This window comes from Triticum aestivum, chromosome 4B (genome assembly GCF_018294505.1).
Source record: "Triticum aestivum cultivar Chinese Spring chromosome 4B, IWGSC CS RefSeq v2.1, whole genome shotgun sequence".
In the NCBI taxonomy this organism is placed as follows: Eukaryota; Viridiplantae; Streptophyta; class Magnoliopsida; order Poales; family Poaceae; genus Triticum; species Triticum aestivum.
In genome coordinates, this window is record NC_057804.1 from 183,149,481 (window position 1) to 183,167,807 (window position 18,327).

Below are 18,327 nucleotides of genomic sequence, written 5' to 3' on the forward strand. Positions count from 1 at the left end.
CTGGAACAACAAAGTAGATGCACACATGCAACGGGAAGTCACCGATCTTTACTAGGCTGCATCCGCGTCGTCGAATCAGAAGGATCCAGATTTGCATGCTCCCAGCTCTTGTCCCTTTGCCGTCCAGCTCACCGCCGGTGCTACCTGCGAGCAACCGCTCTCTTTCAATCTCCTAGGTTCCGAAGCGCACCACCGCGACAGCGAAGACGGAGGATAAAAATCCGCACTGAGAGCACCACCGGCGCCACACCACCTTTGGTCAAAACCCTTAACTCTCAAATCCATTACCGACCTGGGAGGAGTCTGTTGCGCCGGGCAAGATCCGGACCAAACTTATTTGCTGAAACCCTAAACCCCAAATCCATCACTAACCTTGAAGGGGATCGTTATGCTGGGGACAAATTCGGAACAGACTTATTCACTATGGCCCAGGCGCTAGATGGTGAAACCCTGGATACTAGATCCTAAACCTATACTCCATCCGTTCATAAACATAAGATGTTTTGGATATTTCAATATGAAGTACATAAAAAATAAAATAAATGAATAAACACACTAAAACATGTTTATATACACCCCGCAAAAAAAACATGTCTATATACATCTGTTTTTTTTGAAAGATCCATCAATTGCTGGCTTTTCATTGATTTAGCAGGAAGTAGTGGTAAAACAAGTGTGGGGCGAAGATCCTAGGATCGCAAGTGCAGGGTGGGCCATAGGCGGCTGCAAACCCTAATGCACGAAAAGGAAAATCTCCTACTCTCTCAGGGTGGTTCCCCAAAGGGGCTCTCTATGCATGTTGCTCCAGTGATCCTCCATAGCTCGATGCCTTCTCGGATGCGCCTGATGATTTCTCTCACACTTGGTAGGCTGCGACAGAAAGTGCATTGGTTCCTTTCTTGCCAAATCTCCCAGCATGCCAGTAGCAAGATCGACCGCGCACCTTGCCGGTGAGGTGGGTAGTGCGCGCCAGGACGCTTTGGATGATCGTGGTGGAGTTGCCGCTGCTCCAGCATGCTGCGGGGGAGAGCGAGGAACAGTCGTGCCATTGCCCGATCTCGCTCCATACCTGCCTGGACTCCGGGCAATTCCAGAACAGGTGGCTCAAGGACTCGAGGTTTCTGACACAGAGTTGGCAGAAGTAGCAATTCGACCATCCTCGCCTTTGCAGCCTGTCATTGCACCAAAGTCTATCCCGCAGCAGCAGCCACGCAAAGATTTTGATCTTCCCTGGCGCCCAGGCCTTCCAGATGAGTTGATCAAAGTTGGTGGCCATCCTTCCCTGGAACTGCGCCCGATATGCAGATTTGGCCTAGTACGTCCCCGTGCTCGAGAGCTTCCAACTGATGGCGTCCAGCTCTCCTGGTTAAGCAGGCTGTCCCGAGCGCTGCAGCTGACGGTGCAAACTTAGCACCTCATCTAGGAGGTGCTGGTTTTGCCCGTGTGCGAGATCATGGATCCAGGTGTCACCCTCCATTGCCTCCTGGACTGTTCTGTGCTTGCGGCGAGAGTGGTTGAAGAGCCGGGGGAAATGCTGCGACAGTGTTCCATAGGAGGGAGTAGTAAACGCCGGCCCGTAGGCAGGTCCTAATACATCTGATTATAAGAAATTAGAACATACTTATTATATTTCTGAATGGAGGGAGTAGTAAACGCCGGTCCGTAGGCAAGTCCGGTTATCCCCCCTTACTCATCGATGGCTTATTTCCATGTTCTTTCCAGCAAGGACAAACATATTATTTCCATGTCATTTCTGACAACTAAGATGATTGCTCTCATGTGGGGTTCTCGTAATCTCACATGGATATGACGCAGCATTGTGTTATCTTCTCATTTCTATTCCCGACGGAACGTGCACCTCATGTGGATTGATCATCATTATTTCATACCCTATTTGACATGGTAGGTAGGTGGTTAAGTCAAATAATCCTATTGTTTGGTGTATCTGTGAATGACAAACGAGTGAAAACTAAAAATGTATATATTTCTACCTCTATACATACGGATAAATAAATTTCGTGAGGTGCTTTCATGAAATTATTTTTCTGCTCCAATGTAATTATTTTTTCGGTCTTCGTCTGGGTCTTTCAAGTATGCGTGACATATGTTTCAGAAGGTGGACCGAGATTCCATTTTACACGTGTTTGGAGTAACTAGTTCTCGCTTAATTTGATGAGCATTTTACATGTGCTATAATACGGATGATATTAATACATCGGACTGCGCTTCGGTGCCTTAAGGCACCTGTTTTTGTGCCTATGACATGTGGGCCCAACAGGTGGCTGGCCCACATGTCAGGGACCCAAAGGCAGGTGCCTTTACGGCACTGAAGCTGCGTCCTAATACATCACATGTTGGTCACCTCCATGTTCATCTCTGCTCAGTCCTATCTACGTCCTGGTTTACTAGTTCCCTCATATTTTAGGTCATATTCTGATTATAATTTTAACTATTAAAATATAAATCAGACGGTCTATTCTGCTAATATTAGCAAAATAACTATTTTGCACACCACTTTGGCACTTCACGCTCAACAGAAGCACACTGCATCATTTTGACGAGGAGCACTGCAATAGAGACTAGTGAACTTCTCGTCGGAAAAAACTGCACGCGTTATTTCTTCGGTACTGTCTTCGTTCTAATTTTTTAACCGTTTATCAGAATGAGGCGTGTAATATACCGTTGAAAAGCTATGGATTAGGCGCAACTTCGACATGTTGAAGACTTTTCGAGATTTCACACGGTTTAAGAGCAGTTTTGAAAATGGTGCGGCGGATGACGAGTGGCAGCGAGGGTTTTTTTTGCGTTTTTTTCTAAACCACTTGTCGGAATGAAGCAAACGATACAACGTTGGATAGATATCATCGAGGCGCATCTTTTACATATATAAATCTTTCTCTAATTCGTTACGGTTTAAGAGCAGTTTCAAATTTACTAAATCGCGGATCTCTGTTTTTCAAATTTTTTAAAATTTTCGGTACTGTTTTTGCTCCAGTTTTCTAACCGTTTGTCGAAACGAGACATATGATACGCCGTTGGAAAGCTACGGACAAGGCGCAACTTTCATACATTGAAATGATTTTGAGATTCCTTACAATTTTTAGTTAATTTTGAAAATCGTGCGGCTAACTTCGAGAGACAGCGGCTGTTTTTTCACGAAATTTTTACGAACGGCTGGTCGGAATAATTCAAATCATACACCGTTGGAAAGATATCGACGAGACGCAACTTTTTCATGTAAAACACTCTCTGTAATTCATTACGGTTTAAGAGCAGTTTTCAAATTACCAAAATGCGGGCACTCTGTTTTTCGCGACACCCAAATCGACGTGCGTACTTCATCCGACTGAAAACCGCACTGCATCTGAGGAAATGCCGCACTGCATCTGAGGAAATGCCGCACTGCATTAGACGGGAAAGAGAACTGCATGGTTTCCTTTTGGTGGGACGTAAATTTTTGAAGACGAGAAAGAAAACCGCACTGCTTTTAGACTGAAAACCGCACTGCATCAGACGGGCTAACAGGACTGCATGATTTGTTTTGTGGGACGTAAATTTTTCCAAACAAGATGGAGTGCACTTTATGTCGAGCGTTGGTGAACCGCAATATTATGAAACGTGAACCTCAAGACTACCGTAAACAGACCGCATGAGTTTTTTCCAAACTCAATATTTTTTTACGTGCGTAGACCGAGCGAACGGACCGCGGGGACTGAGCAAGTGAACTTCATTAATTTAACTACATTAATGTTCTTTTTATTATAACGATGCTCTAACCATCATTTTTATCTCTGCATTTAAAAAACTGCATGCACCTGCAATCTGTACTGCAGGATGCCACAAAGGAACCACAAACATGGTGAAATTAGAACATAATGCAAAAGTTAACTACTAAAAAAGATAAGTATGTCGCCGGCCACCCTACTGCAGTGCACTTGTCTACCTCCGCGCGCGAACAAGCACTAGGTCTAGCTGCACCGCTCGCCACACTCGACAGCACTGCATGATGTGATCACTGGAAACTGGAAAGGGGCACCACACTGGCCGCTCTTCAACTTTTGACGACCTCATTTGTGGAGGTGGAATCGCCAAACTGCAGGGAAGGGGCGCCCGCACCCTCACGCTGTTGCCAGACGCTGTGACGAAGTGAGCTGCAGTTTGAACAAAAAACCACCCGATACGGGATGAAGTGAGCTGCATCAACGCTGGGAGTGCTGTCGGACTTGCACAACAGAGGAAGTGGAGGAAATCAGGCACCGGAGGACGCCGGAGGAGCCCCGGAGCCATCCCTCGCCGCGCACTGAAGATTTTCAATAGCAAAAACAAGAACAAAAAACTGAACAGCAATGCCCCTGCGGCCTCGAGCGAGGGGACTCTCCTGGCCTTCTCCTTCCCTCGTCATTGCAGGCACATGCCTCCGCCACTCCGCAGGCACAGGTGCTCTGACATGGCGTGACGGCGTGTGGGCGCACGCAAAGGAGGCCTGAGGATCTCCGGCGAGGGGAAGCCCAGGATGAGGCTAGCATGGGGGAGTCCGGCCCGATCCGGTCGGGGCAAGCGCGTGGTGGAGGTGGATCCGGCCTTATGCTTGGCTGATGTGCCGGACCTGAGCGGGGGGGGGGGGGAAGGGACTTGGTGAGTCGATGGAAGGAGGTTCTCGGGGGAGTGCGGCGCAGGTGCCTCGCGGTGGCCGGATCTGTCAGTGCTGGCCGTGCGTGGGAGGGGGCGCGACGGCGCTGGTCTGGCGGGAGGCAGAGGAATAGGGAAGGGGGAGATCTCGCGCTTCTCGGGGAGTGCGGCGCAGGTGCCTCGCGGCGGCCGGATCCGGCGGTGCTGGCTGTGCGTGGGAGGAGGCGCGACGCCGCTGGTCTGGCGGGAGGCAGAGGAATAGGGAAGGGGGAGATCTCGCGCTGGGATAGGCAGGGGCGGCTGGCGGCACATCGCTCTTGGACGGCCGGCGATGGATGTGGAGGCCATGATGGCCGGCGTGTGGGGGTGCAGGAGCCCGGAGGGGAAGAAGTTTGGGGTGCGGGGAGCCCTGCAAGGAAAGAAGGTGGGTTGTGGTGTGGGGGCGGCGGGAAAGAAAGTGGGGGTGCGTGGGCACCGGCGAGGAAGAAGGCGGGATGGGGGCGGCGAGGAAGATGGCAGGTGCGGGGGTCCCGACGGGGAAGAAGGTGGGAGTGTGGGGGTTCGGCGCATGCGTGGGTGCGGTTTGTTTCTGAAGGCACGACGTGGGGTGGGGTGTTAGCAGAATAAGAAAGTGAGGTGCAGAATAAAATCTTAAGGGGTGTTATCATAATAGACCCACCCAATATAAATTATATGTAGCAAAAATAATATAAATATTAATGACGAGGTGGGACCATTCTTTACGTCCTCTGCAAGAGTGAAGCAAGGGGATCGATTTCCCCACTTCTCTTCAATCTCGTCGTGGGTGCGTTAGTGGGCATCCTGGATAAAGTTAGGATGGAAGGTCACCTCTCCGGGGTAGTTGGTCACTTGATCCTTGGTGGAGGGGTCACCCACTTATAATATGATGACGACAACATGATTATGGTGGAGGGGTCAGACCTGGACATTGTGAATCTTAAGTTTCTACTCCGCTGTTTTGAGGATATGTACGGACTAAAGATTAACTTTGATAAGATCGAGTGAGGTCGTCGTCTTGGGATTTCCAGTGGAGCAACAACAACGGATTATGGACAATCTAAACTGCAGATTGACCTCATTCCTTATAACATACTTGGGAATGCCGATGGCCGACTCGAAGATATTGATGAGTGCCTTTGACCCGCTGGTGGGACTAGTAGCATCCTGGGCCGAGCCATGGTGTAGGCGGTTTGCCTCAAAAGGGAGCAAATTGGTCCTTATCAGTGCTAACCTAGCGAGCCTTCCCATGTATATGATGGAGCTGTATATATTGCCAGAGGGCGTTCATAGCTCTTTCAATGAGGAGCTCGCTAGGTTCTTCTAGCAGGCCGCTAATGGACGCCGGAAGTATCACATGGTCAAGTAGGCGGACATATGTATGCCCAAGAACTGTGGTGGCAGGCTGCTAATGTTGTGCTGGGTCTGGCGGATACTACGCGGTGAGGGTGGCCTATGGTTACAGCTCATTCAAGAAAAATACCTTAGGGGTGAGCTTCTCATGGTGTGCGCTCGAGAGGGTCACAGTTCTGGCGATCCATCCAAAGGATCAAGGAGGACATCCATCTAGGGATATCCTCCTCCACAGGAAATGAGGATGGGACCCAATTTTTGCTGGAACCCTGGTTGGTTAACGAGCCACTGAGGGTGAGCTTCTCTAACTTGTTCTCGATCTATGCGGACTCGCTATTAATTGTGTCCACGACCTTCCGTTCTGGACAGTGGAATATTCGGTTTCTTCGTACTTTTGGGCAGGCAGAGAGTGACGATTGAACTAGTTTCGAGCGTACCTACCACTGGTGTTACCGGACTATCGAACACCATGTCTTGGCGGCTATCTCCGAAGGCGCAGTTTTCGGTGAGCACGACATACCATGCTTTATTCCAGTCATCTGCCACCCCATGACTTTCTTCCCTGTGGAAAGGCCCTTTGACCTTGAAGATTAAGATCTTTGTGTGGCAGCTATTACGCAACCGCATCCCTTCGGGGACCGAGGTACTTAACCGGCACGGCCCGGGTGATGGCTTGTGCCCCTTACGCGTGATACCGGAGACCGGGACACATATCCTATTCTCCTGTACGGCAGTGCGGGTCCTCTGGGCGTTTGTTCGTGAGGTGCTGGGGCTGATTAGGAGGCCCTGGACCTCGCGGAGTTCCTCCAGATCGGGGCACAAACCATACAAGACATCGCCACTTATTGTGGCTTATCTATGCGGAGATGTCATGGACTTTATGAACGACACGTAATAAGATGGTAATTGAGAAGATCCTACCGAGGCAGGAGTCTGACTCCTTCAAATTCCTTGCTTTTCGGCAGCACTGCCACTCGCTCTCGAGGCAGCGTAACCGTGATCATCTCGGCCTCATGATGGATGTGCTCCTGGATACAGCGCGTCGACTGTCGTCTTCGTAGGGCCGCTTCACAGCAACAACTAGGTGTTTTCTTCTTCTTATTCCTCTTATGTTTTTTGGGCATGATTTTGCTATTGCCCCGGCCGTCATTTTTAATCAGAGGTTTGGATGCTGATTGTATAGACAGTTGTTTTATTTATAAAGCGGGACTAGAACCTATTTGAAGGAGATTGCACATATATCATCTTCTCATCTGGCAGCTACTACTATAACATAGTCCTACTAGCGGTCTCCGGGCAAAATAATGAATGAATGAACGCATGACTGTACATACATATGTGATCAATGGATGAATTAAGTGAACATTATATCTGTCTAGAAAAATGCCTAGAAGAGAGTCGATGATCATGCCATCATCATGACCCGGAACTCGTCGAACGAGAGTTTGCCGTCGCCGTCGAGGTCGAACCTGCAGATTGCCCTGCACTCCTCCACGCCCAGCTCGTGCGACCCCAGTCTGCTCAGGGTCCGCCTCAGGCTCGCCGGCGTAATTATCGTCGTCGTTGTGTCTTCCGTGGATGACGACCCGTACATCCCGAACGCCTCCCTCAGGCACCTTCGCCTCACGTCGTCCTCTTCATGGGCACCGGCGGCTAGCCTCGAGAACTCTTCTGGGTTTAGCAGCCCGTCACCATCGGCATCCGCCGCCGCGAGGACCACAGCCGCCTCCTCCTAGGATATGTCCTCGCCCAAGGACGCCGCCATGCAGCAGCGCAGCTCGGACACGGACACCTTGCCGTCGCCGTCCTTGTCGAAGGCGGCGAACACCGACGGTACCACCATGATCGAGTGACTATTCATCACCTAGCTACCTTATCACCAAATTTGCAGGTATTACCAGCTGAAATGGGAGCTAGCAACTTGATTTGTGTCGTTACAAAAACTTTGATACGGTTGACGGATAATATGGCGCGCGTGGTGGGTGTATATATACGCGGCGTGCGAACACAAGACAACATGTTGGCAGCGATGGAGAAATGTGTCAGCAACGACGCCTTAGTTTCCGCGTCATTTTGGTGCAGCACACACATTTGGATCCTCCGTGTTTTGTACGCGTACAGGTCCCTTGCAGAAGTTTATCATCGATCATGGAGGTAGTATGGTGCATGCGTCGACCTCTATTCCTTGAGTCAATTAATTAAGCACCATGATATCATGTTTTATGTGCAAGGGTCAAATGCTCCCATACAACACGAAACAACCCAGCATTAATGACAGCACTTGGATTAATGGATATGAGATGGCGAATAATGAAGCTCGGCAACGCGGACGTCAACGGCCGGCCAGCACCGCCGCGATGTGAAACAGCAATCGGCGGCGCCGACGCACTGGGTGTGGTGTGCACGGCATGGCATAGCCACATGGTATAGCTATCTAGAGCTTAATTAATTACTAGCAAGGGAGAGAAAAATCAGGTTCTCAACTGCCTCGCAAGAAAACTACCACACTAGTCAGTTACTAGTAGTAGCTTTTACGAAATTAATCAATATCGTTCGTCAGCCCATAAAATTCGATGTTCAAACCCACTTTGTTTCTCCGTCTCTATGTTATGAAAAGACAAGGTCAAGGTCAAATGATGTGAGAGAAGTACTACTAACTAGTCTTCTCTTCTTTCTTGGTGTTATTTCCGTGTCCTTACGAAAGAAACATACTAGTATTAAATTTCTGTGTCCTCGTCTTATGTGAGAATGTGAGATTCTCTCGTTCTCGTATCAACGATCACACATGGATATATACGTATACCGACTTACATACGCGGCATTGTCCTGCGTGGTGGTGACCCCGTCATCGCACAAGACGTGTGTGGGCCAGTGGGCTTGCGGGCCGGCGGCGCTTCGTCGTCGGTAGCGTGGGGATGTGCTAGCCAAGTCTGCTCCGAGCGAAAGTTTGCCCGGCTTTCCCCAGCCGGCGGTGGCGGCGCCTACGGGCGTAGTTCTCTTTTTGAAGATGTTGCCACGGAGTTTCTTGGACATGCTCCATTCCTGGATCTGGTTATTCGGGCGAAAGCCTAGGCTCATCTTGGTCGCTAATTATTTTTAAAATAATACAGTTTTTTAATTAAATTTCAGAAATATTACGCCATAATTATATATTTTAAAATAATACCCAATAGGCCTACTGCTGGCCGATTGGACCCCGGTCGGCCCACTGCTGGCCGATTGGCGCCCAGTCTACTTCCTCTAGGCCGACAGGTGCATGCACTCATTTATCTGTTGAATAGATATTTGAAAAATATTGAAGAAGTATGTAAAAAAATGTTGATCATGCATAAAAAAATGTTAATCAAGCATTTGAAAAAATGTTGAACAAGTATTTAAAAAATATTAAGAAAATTCGAAAACTGTTGAATATGTATTTGAAAAATGTTAAAGAAGTATTTAAAAAAATGTTGATCATGTGTATAAAAATGTTAATCAAGCATTTGCAAAAAATGTTAAACAAGTATTTGAAAACATGTTGAACACATATTTTAAAAAATATTGATCATGTATATAGAAATATTGAACATGTATTTGTAAAAATGTTGATCATGTATATAAAAATGTTGAAAACGTATTTGAAAAAATGTTAAACAAGTATTTCAAAAAATTGAACAAGTATTTGAAAAAATGTTTAACATGTGCATAATATACATGATCAATATTTTTATATTGACCAATATTTTTATATACATGATCAACATTTGTACAAATACTTGTTCAACATTTTTATATACATGATCAATATTTTTTTCAAATACTTGTTTAACATTTTTTCAAATACTTGTTTAACATTTTTTGCAAATGCTTGATTAACATTTTTATATACATGATCAACATTTTTGAAAATACTTCTTCAATATTTTTCAAATACCTATTCAACAGTTACAAATATTTTTTCAACATTTTTCAAATATTTGTTCAATTTTTTTAAATGCCTGATTAACATTTTTATATGCATGATCAACATTTTTTTCAATACTTCTTCAACATTTTTCAAACACTTATTCAAGATAAATGGATGCATGCACCTGTCAGCCTAGAGGAAGCAGACTGGGCGCCAATTGGCCAGCAGTGGGCCGACTGGGGCCGATCGGCCAGCAGTGAGCCGACTGGATCCAATCGGTCGACAGTGGGCCAACTGGGGTCCAATCGGCTAGCAGTAGGCTGACTGGATCCAATCGGCCAGCAGTAGGCCGACTGAGTATTATTTTTGAAAAATATAATTATGCCGTAATATTTCTGAAATTTAATAAAATAATTGTATTATTTTTAAAAAAATAGCTCTTGGTGAGGCAACGACCTCGCCCTACGGCGATTTCCCCTTTGGGGCGTTGCTTTGGAGAACAATGATCCTTCTCCGCGCTTCCTTTGGGCTGGACGCGCACGACATCATGGTTGGTAGGTTCCCAACAGGTGATGCGAGTGGTTGACGTCGAGACTGTATGGCGATGATGATGGTGGTGTGTGGAGCTGGGTCGCGGCTTGTCCTTCTAATGTTGACGGTTTCGTTTGCCAATGGGTGTGCCTATGTTTGTTTCTCGCTGTGGCAGAGAACTCGGGGCTACGTGTGGCGGGGTCTATGCGGCAACGATGACTCCATGAGGGCGGTTTTATTGGACGGCACTCTTCGGAGGTTGCATTGGACCAAGTTGGTGCGAGGCTTGCAACTTTCTCCAGTGAAGCGCATCGGCAAAATCGGAGCTGACTGTCCTCGACGTTTGCGGTCGATTGTTTGGCTATGGCTGATGAGATCCCCCGATTTCAACCAAGGTGGGCCAACCACTAATCATAATCCAATTGATTTCATCAATATCAGCCTTTATGTAGAAAACATACGTAAGTTTTAGTGGGTCTAGCATTACTCGGATTTGAATATCCAGGAGCTCTAAACACCCCGATCCTATCAAAGTGCAGACCTACGTCTCCTCCCATGTCGCCGTCAGCCCTCCTTCCCCCCTCGCCACCGCCACAGGGCCTGGACGAGCAAAGCTCGACCGGAGCCGGCGGTGGCGGGGTAGCCTCAACCCTTTGAGGGCAGGGGCCAACGCGGGACGACTCCCTCTCGACTGGGCATGACGCAGGCGTCGAGCGCCTGTCTCAGCCGGCGTGGTGGTGAGTGGATCGTGTGGGAGCGGCTGTGGTGGCGGGATGGCTCCGGCAAGATCCGGCCGACAACGGCCTCTTGCAGCGAGGGTCAGGGGCGACGAGCCGCAGGTGGTGGCGGTGGATCCATGGCATGCGTGCCTGGATCGTCTTCCAACCAACGGCGGCACCTTGTGTTGGCTTCGGTTGGACAGATCTGGGTCACGTGCCCGGTTGATTTGGCATTGGTGGTTGTTTGTACCGCTAGGGAGAAATCCTCTGCATGGAACTGCCGTTGCGGATGATGCGGTGACGTCTATGGGCACCGCTAACCTCCTTGGAGGGCATTGTCATGGTGGTGGGCCCATTGAGTTCTGTAGGAAACCTCAGGTTTGGCCATCCGGACAAGACAGTGGCAACATGTGGCATTGTTTACCTCCTTGGAGGCACTGCTTTGGAGTTGCGGCCGATGGGATCTCGGAGGCGTGGTGACGTTGGACCATCATATGGCCTCGGCTGGAAGGGGCGTCTACTCCGGGGGAAACTCCTGATCTCGGTTTTCCGGATCAGGCGATGGCGGTGTCTGGCGCCACTGACTCTCTCGGGGGCATCGTTCTTAGAGCAAGTATAGGCTAAAGGGGTCCAGAGGTGGAGCGGCATCGTTTCTACTACGTCGACGACAACGGGTCTTAGAGCCATGGTGCATTGGAGCCTTTGGCGACAGATGCGTCTGGATGGGCGATCACAAGTCGGTGGCGTTGTTTGGTGTCGTGGTGACGTCGACGGCAGTTGGTCTGGACAAGATGAATGCGTTGATCAATCCTGAAGATGGCACGATGGAACATGGCGGAGGCGGATCCTAGAGCGTGCGCGTGTCGTGCGCCTTGAGGGTCTCTAGACCATTGGTGCTCTTGGCCTGCACTTAAACGATATCCTAAGATTCGGAAAACGTGATCACCAACAACACTTGAGCTAGTCCAAGAGGCTAGACTAGGAATCTTTTCTATAACCATTTATCATTCTACACGTGCATATGAGTTTTTCACTGAATCACGTATTTCAGGATCATAGCAGTTATTACATAGAATATAAACTATTTAATTATGAGTATGGAAATACAAACTATTGCCTTTGGGGCATATTTCCAAGAAGTGTGATCCGACCCAAAAAGAGGAAGAGCGGCTACCTGAGGGTGGCATATGACCTTAGAACCGCGAGTCGATTTTGGCGTTAAGAAAAGAACAAGAGGAAAGGAAGGAGCTCGCCAGAGAGGACTACCCCATTATCTATCTTAAAATGGCAAGCTACCGATTATTTATCTTAGCGGATTTATCTTAGCGGTGTGAGGGTGACGCTAGTTCGTAAAGAAAAAGGGTTCGTCGCCAGGGTTAGAGGTGTGGAAATAAGCGGTTAGGCCGGCGGTTGAGGGCGGTTCAGATCAAGGTCACGAGGAGAAAGACCATGAACAATATTTTCAGAGAGAAGAAGATCTAACGGTTGCTTTTTCATCCACGGCTAGGAACAACTCGAGTGACTCGGATTTTCTAAATTAAATTCAGTTTACTGTCCCCTAGCCATTTCCAAAGTTTCACTGCCAAATGCTGGAGCCTTCACCAGTTGTCCCACTTTCACATTCTACAAGGCGGTTACCGGCCGGCCATGACGCCGCTGCCACCCCAAAATTAACCACACTTCGCCATTGCCCACAGCTATTTACCGCGCGTACTATCTTTGGTTTGGTTGTACGTGTACGGTTGTACCTACTACCTACCAAACATGCCTGAGAGGCTGAGACACGGACACGCATGCAATGCACCGGCGCAAAACAGCTCACGTCCATCACCATCCTCCGAGCTGGGCATGGCGGGCTGGCGGCTGCACAGGAGAGGAGACCAAAACTCAGGCGGCGGACGGCGCGTCGAAGAGCACGCTCTCGATGTCGTCCTCGAAGCCCACGTAAGCCGGCAGCTCGCGCAAGTCGTCGTCAGACGGCCACCATCCGGGCGCGTCGCGGGGCGGGTACCTGGCCTCGAAGTCGGCGCGATCCATGCAGAGCGCCTGCAGTACCTCGGCGATGGCGCAGTCGACGTCGTCCACGTCGTCCCGGAGCACTGGCACGGGCTCGAGCTCTTCCTCCTTGGGCTCGACCTTAGGCAGCAGCAGTTGCCCTGCCGGTTCCGGGTCTAAGTCGACCTTGCAGAGGGGCGCCTGCAGCTGCTGGTCCACGTAGTAGGAATGGACGTCGAAGTTGGTGACCGCGGCGAGGCCCCGGAGTTGTATCGCCGCGAGGTCGTAGGCCCGGGCCGCCTCTTCCTGGGTAACTGCAGATTGAGAGTGCCGTTTCTTGTGATGAGCCACAGAAAGGTGATGCTAGAGCGAACTTGCAAGGACAGAGCGATAGAGAACACACTGAATATCCCCAAGTAGAGGTATCTCTTGCTGCCGCTGCCGCCGCCGCTGCCGCTACCGCAGCCTATCCTCGCCTCCCACCGGCCCTTCTTGTGATGCCTGCAGCGCCAATAAGTTACTTCATGTCAGCAAGATCACTCATAGCATGGCATTGCAGTGTCAATGTGGTTGATCTGATTGAGGATAATAGCTCCTCGAGGAATGCGTGCGTGCATACTTACTTTGCTACCCCCCTGTACTTGGAGGCGCCTCTGGTGAAGCCACTGCTGTCCCGCCTGAGTATGGCCACGTACTCCTCTCTGGTCACGCGTTGCATCCTCTCCAGCTCGTCCTTGTACGTGTCCACCTGCAGCAACGATCGCAGGGCAGTCCTCTCATGTTGAACAGAATTATAGCTGCCAGCTGAGTAGTACAGGTACTCGTATTGACTACTGACATTGTGACATATGACAAGACACAACTTACTGGGAAGTTAAGGAGGAGGCCGCCACACTGTGCACCCCAGTACTTGAGCGCCGCGAGATCATAGGTGCGAGCTGCAGCCTCTTCGGTGTCATAAGCTCCTGCCAAGAAACGAGAGTAAGCAGTGATCTTAACTAAACCATGCGCGTAATTGAGAAGTACTTTCCTCTCGTAGATTAAGTGTTGAGGGATTTTAAATTCGAAATGTGAAGTACTATCACGAGGTGAACTAAAACCACGACGAGTAATTTGGAACGGAGGGAGTAGACGTTGGTGTCAATCAGAGAAGTATGTGAGCGTTTCTTTTCAAGAAGCGAAAGGATCTTTCTTGACTCACCCAAATAAACTAGTAATTGAAGCGATGAGATATGGACGCGTATCACCAGTTCACCACACGTGTCCCAAGGAAGACGAACACAAGATTGCAGCACAAATTAGTTAAAGACCAAGAACGTCAGCTTAGCTAACACATAAAAGAACATCAAAGTGGCGAAGAATAAATCGAAGTGACGATCAAAACAGAGCAAAATGAGGTAGCTAACTAAGCTGAAAGAAAGGCTCTGATCCAGCCAAGCCTGGGTGTCTCTCTCACCTTGCCTGCCTCTCCTGTTCTGAACTGTGCTCCGGAAATGCCTGTCCCACAGGTGCACCTCGTACTTCCCCGAGGCGCAGTGCCTACACCACCACCAATGGCTCACATCTCGATCAGAAATCAAACACAAAGATCGCAACCCGGATGAAACCAATAAGTGGAGAAACAACGGCAAGCTCACCTGCTCACGCCTCTGTAGACGGATGACCCCCTCGCCGGGACAACGACGGCGTCGCTCCTGGCCCTCTTCTTCTTCTTCTGGTTCGTGACCGCGCAGGATAGCCCAATGCGGGAGCCCCTGGAGCAGGCGGACGCCGAGGAGGACCAAGTAGGCTTCTTGTTCGTCATGTTTGCTTTTGATTTTGATCGCTTCTCCGTCGTACTGCTCCACCGTGCGCCTCGAGGAAGGTTACGGCTAGTGGGAAGGGAAACAGACGCCGAGCACGCTTATACACAAGCGGTAGTGGAGCATCACATTTTCTTTGGGAAGTACGACGGGTTTAACCGCGATTAGATCCACAGTGTGCTTTCACTGCTTTGGTAAAAAGGACGAACCGGGGTTAAGAGCAGACAGCGGGTGTCACTCGCCGAATATGGGAGGTTCTGGGTTCGCTGAACACATGGCGCGGCGTGGTGCCTTGCCATCTTAGGAGGGCTTTTTTTTTTTCAATGTTGGTAGGAGAGCCACCAAATTCATGAATTTGATTAGAAAAAGGGCGCCGACCCCTCAAGGCATTTTTTTTAGCACCGGCGCTCGAAAATCGGCCCAGTCGCGCCCATAAAATCTCGTTTATCGCCGGGTTGGGCAAGAAAAACAGCCGGCGAACCAGAGCCGAACCCAAGCCCCCAGGGGTCGCCTAGGGGCGCCGACCGAAGTGAAAAGGTGCGTGGGTCTGCTCTGTCGGCGAGGGAAGGCCCTTTTCCCGTCGATCCCCCTGCTTTCCCTCCTCTGTTTCCCATTTCTCCGCCATTCCCCCTTTCTCCCGCCATTCTCCTCCCTCTCCCCTCTCCATCCGGCCGCCATGCCGCCGAAGAAGTACGTAGCCCCTCGCGCCGCTACCGATGCCAACGCCACCCAGCCGAAGCAGAGGAAGCAGAGGGCGCCGCCGTCCAAGCCCCGAGCATGTCTAACACCGACTGGAAGGCGGAAGTTCAGCGCCGGGAGGCTGTCACCACCGACCGGCGGAACAGGGCCAACGCCAAGAAGGCCCGGGACTTGGCAGCGGCCGCGACTGCGGCCGTGGCAGAGCAGGCAGATAGCGCGGCGGAACAAGCAAAGGCGTCTCGCGCGGGGATGATGAATCCGCCCATCGGCCACGACCCGTACGCTCCCTGGAGCCAGCAGAGCGTCGGGTCGCCGGCCGGCTTCTCGCCGTCGCCACACCCATGGGGTTGACGCCCTCGCCTGGCTACGCCGACGGCGACGCGCACGACGGGTTGAACCCCAACAACACCTTTCCACATGGCCACCCGGCCCAGCGCACGCCCTCACCCGCGTTCGCCGGCGTCCAGTACCCCCGTACACCTACTCACCGCCGGCCTACGCATCCTCCCTGACGTCACCTCTGTGCCATGGCGCGCTGCTCTTCTCACAAGCCTCCTCGTCGCAGCTCGGCGACCCCGACGCGACGGAGGCCGACATGGACGACATCATCACGACCGGCTCGGCCGCCGCCGCCTCCCCCGGGTTCACTGCCCAAGAAGATACAATGGACCTCAACGGCGACATGGACGACAAGCTCGACTACGGCGAGGAGGAGCCAGAGAAGGAGGAGGACGATGAGGAGGAGGAGGAGGAGCCGGCGCCTGCTCCGGCAAGGAAAGGGAGAAAGAAGAAGCGGGCGGCCAGGACCAGCGAACCACACATCAAGTGGGCGTCCAAAGAAGACGAGTGCCTCGCCGAAGCGTGGAAGATCGTCTGCCTCGACCCGATCACCGGCACGAACCAGAACGTGGACATTTATTGGGAGCACATCAAGTCGTAGTTCAATGAGCGTAAGCTGGTCGACCCCTACTTCAAAGGCATCCACATGCAGCGCGGCTCGAAGGACATGGCAAATCATTGGGCTCTCATCCAAACGGTGTGCAACAAATGGCATGGGATCGCCGAGGAGATGCGGCTCGCCCGGAGAGCGGCGCCAACATCGAGGGTCAGGTATGACGTCTGTTTATCGCTCATTCTTTCGTCGTGTGCGCCACTGACACTTGTTTCCTCAGCGCAGATGGTGCAGATGTTCGCCATGTATTGCCAGGACAGCAACACCGACCAAGATTTCAAGTACCTCCATGGGTTCTCCCGGATCGAGAAGTGTGAGAAGTGGGCGGAAGTCTGCCGCACCCTCGCCAAGGCCAAGGACATGTACAAGCCAGACGAGCCGACGCCGGGCGCGGCTGATGGGCGCCCGAACGGCAACAAGCGAGCCAAGTCGATGAAGAACGCCGCGCCGGCTACCGCGCGTCTGCAAGAGTCCATCGAGCATTGCATCGCCGACGCCAAGACCCGCGCCGCCCATAGGGAAGAGAAAAACCGAGGCGCGATGGTTGGCGTTGATGACGAACAACGCCGTCAAGCTTGACCTGCTCCAGACCAACGTCGTCGCGAAGAAGAGGAACACCGACCTGACTTTCCTGATGGGGGAGCGGACATGTTGGCGATGGACGAGCAGGTCAAGGCATGGTTGTCGGTGTCAAAACCGGCGGATCTCGGGTAGGGGATCCCGAACTGTGCGTCTACGGTCGATGGTAACAGGAGAAGGGGACACGATGTTTACCCGGGTTCGGGCCCTCTTGATGGAGGTAATACCGTACTTCCTGCTTGATTGATCTTGATTAATATGAGGATTACAAGAGTTGATCTACCACGAGATCGTATGGCTAAACCCTAGACGTCTAGCCTGTATGATTATGATTGCCTCTATGGACTAAACCCTCCAGTTTATATAGACACCGGAGGGGCCTAGGGTTGTACAAAGTCGGTTTGCAGAGGAAAGAATCTTCATATACAAACGCCAAGCTTGCCATCCACGCAAAGGAGAGTCCCATCCGGACACGGGAGGAAGTCTTCTGTCTTGTATCTTCATGGCCCATTAGTCCGGCCCATGTCACACAGCCCGGACGCCCGAGGACCCCTTAATCCAGGACTCCCTCAGTAGCCCCTGAACCAGGCTTCAATGATGATGTGTCCGACGCGTAGAGTTTCTTCGGCATTGCAAGGCGGGTTCCTCCCCTGAATACTTCAAAGTAGTCCTCGAACATAGAGAACGTGTCCGACTGTGCAAAACAAGCTCCACATACAGCCACAAAGAGTATAACATTTAACAAGTCCCATCTACTGACATCTTTTGTAATGAGACACCACGTCTCTGCACGGTCACCGTTTTTTAGCCTCCCGCTCCACGTTTCGAGATGCGGTTTCTGTTGGCACGTCTTGTCGAAGCAGAGACCGTGTCCCCTTATCACGGGATTCTCATCAATACCGGCGTGGATAATCCCACCGCACCATCCGCACGGCCCTTAGGGAATAGGCGAGTTTAAGGCGAGTGGGGAGGCGCTTGATATTCGCTGCCTTTATAAGAGGATAAGGATCCACTCTTTCACCCACGCCTTCTTCTTCTCCGCCCATCCTCTCTCGAGCTCCAGCGCCAAAGCTTCCATCCTTTCCGCCTCAATAAAGCACTCCGACCATGTATGGATGTGGAGCGCAGGGCAAGTGGATGGCCTCCTCTGTCACAGAGAAGGAC

The 18,327-nt window shown here is 51.0% G+C and overlaps 2 pseudogenes; both read right to left on the reverse strand.

Moving 5' to 3' along the window:
• Positions 1-7,179: 7,179 nt before the first annotated feature.
• On the reverse strand, positions 7,180-7,949 carry LOC123094701 (probable calcium-binding protein CML25/26; annotated as a pseudogene).
• A 4,717-nt stretch (positions 7,950-12,666) lies between these two features.
• On the reverse strand, positions 12,667-14,935 carry LOC123090051 (AP2-like ethylene-responsive transcription factor At1g16060; annotated as a pseudogene).
• Between the last annotated feature and the right edge of the window lie 3,392 nt (positions 14,936-18,327).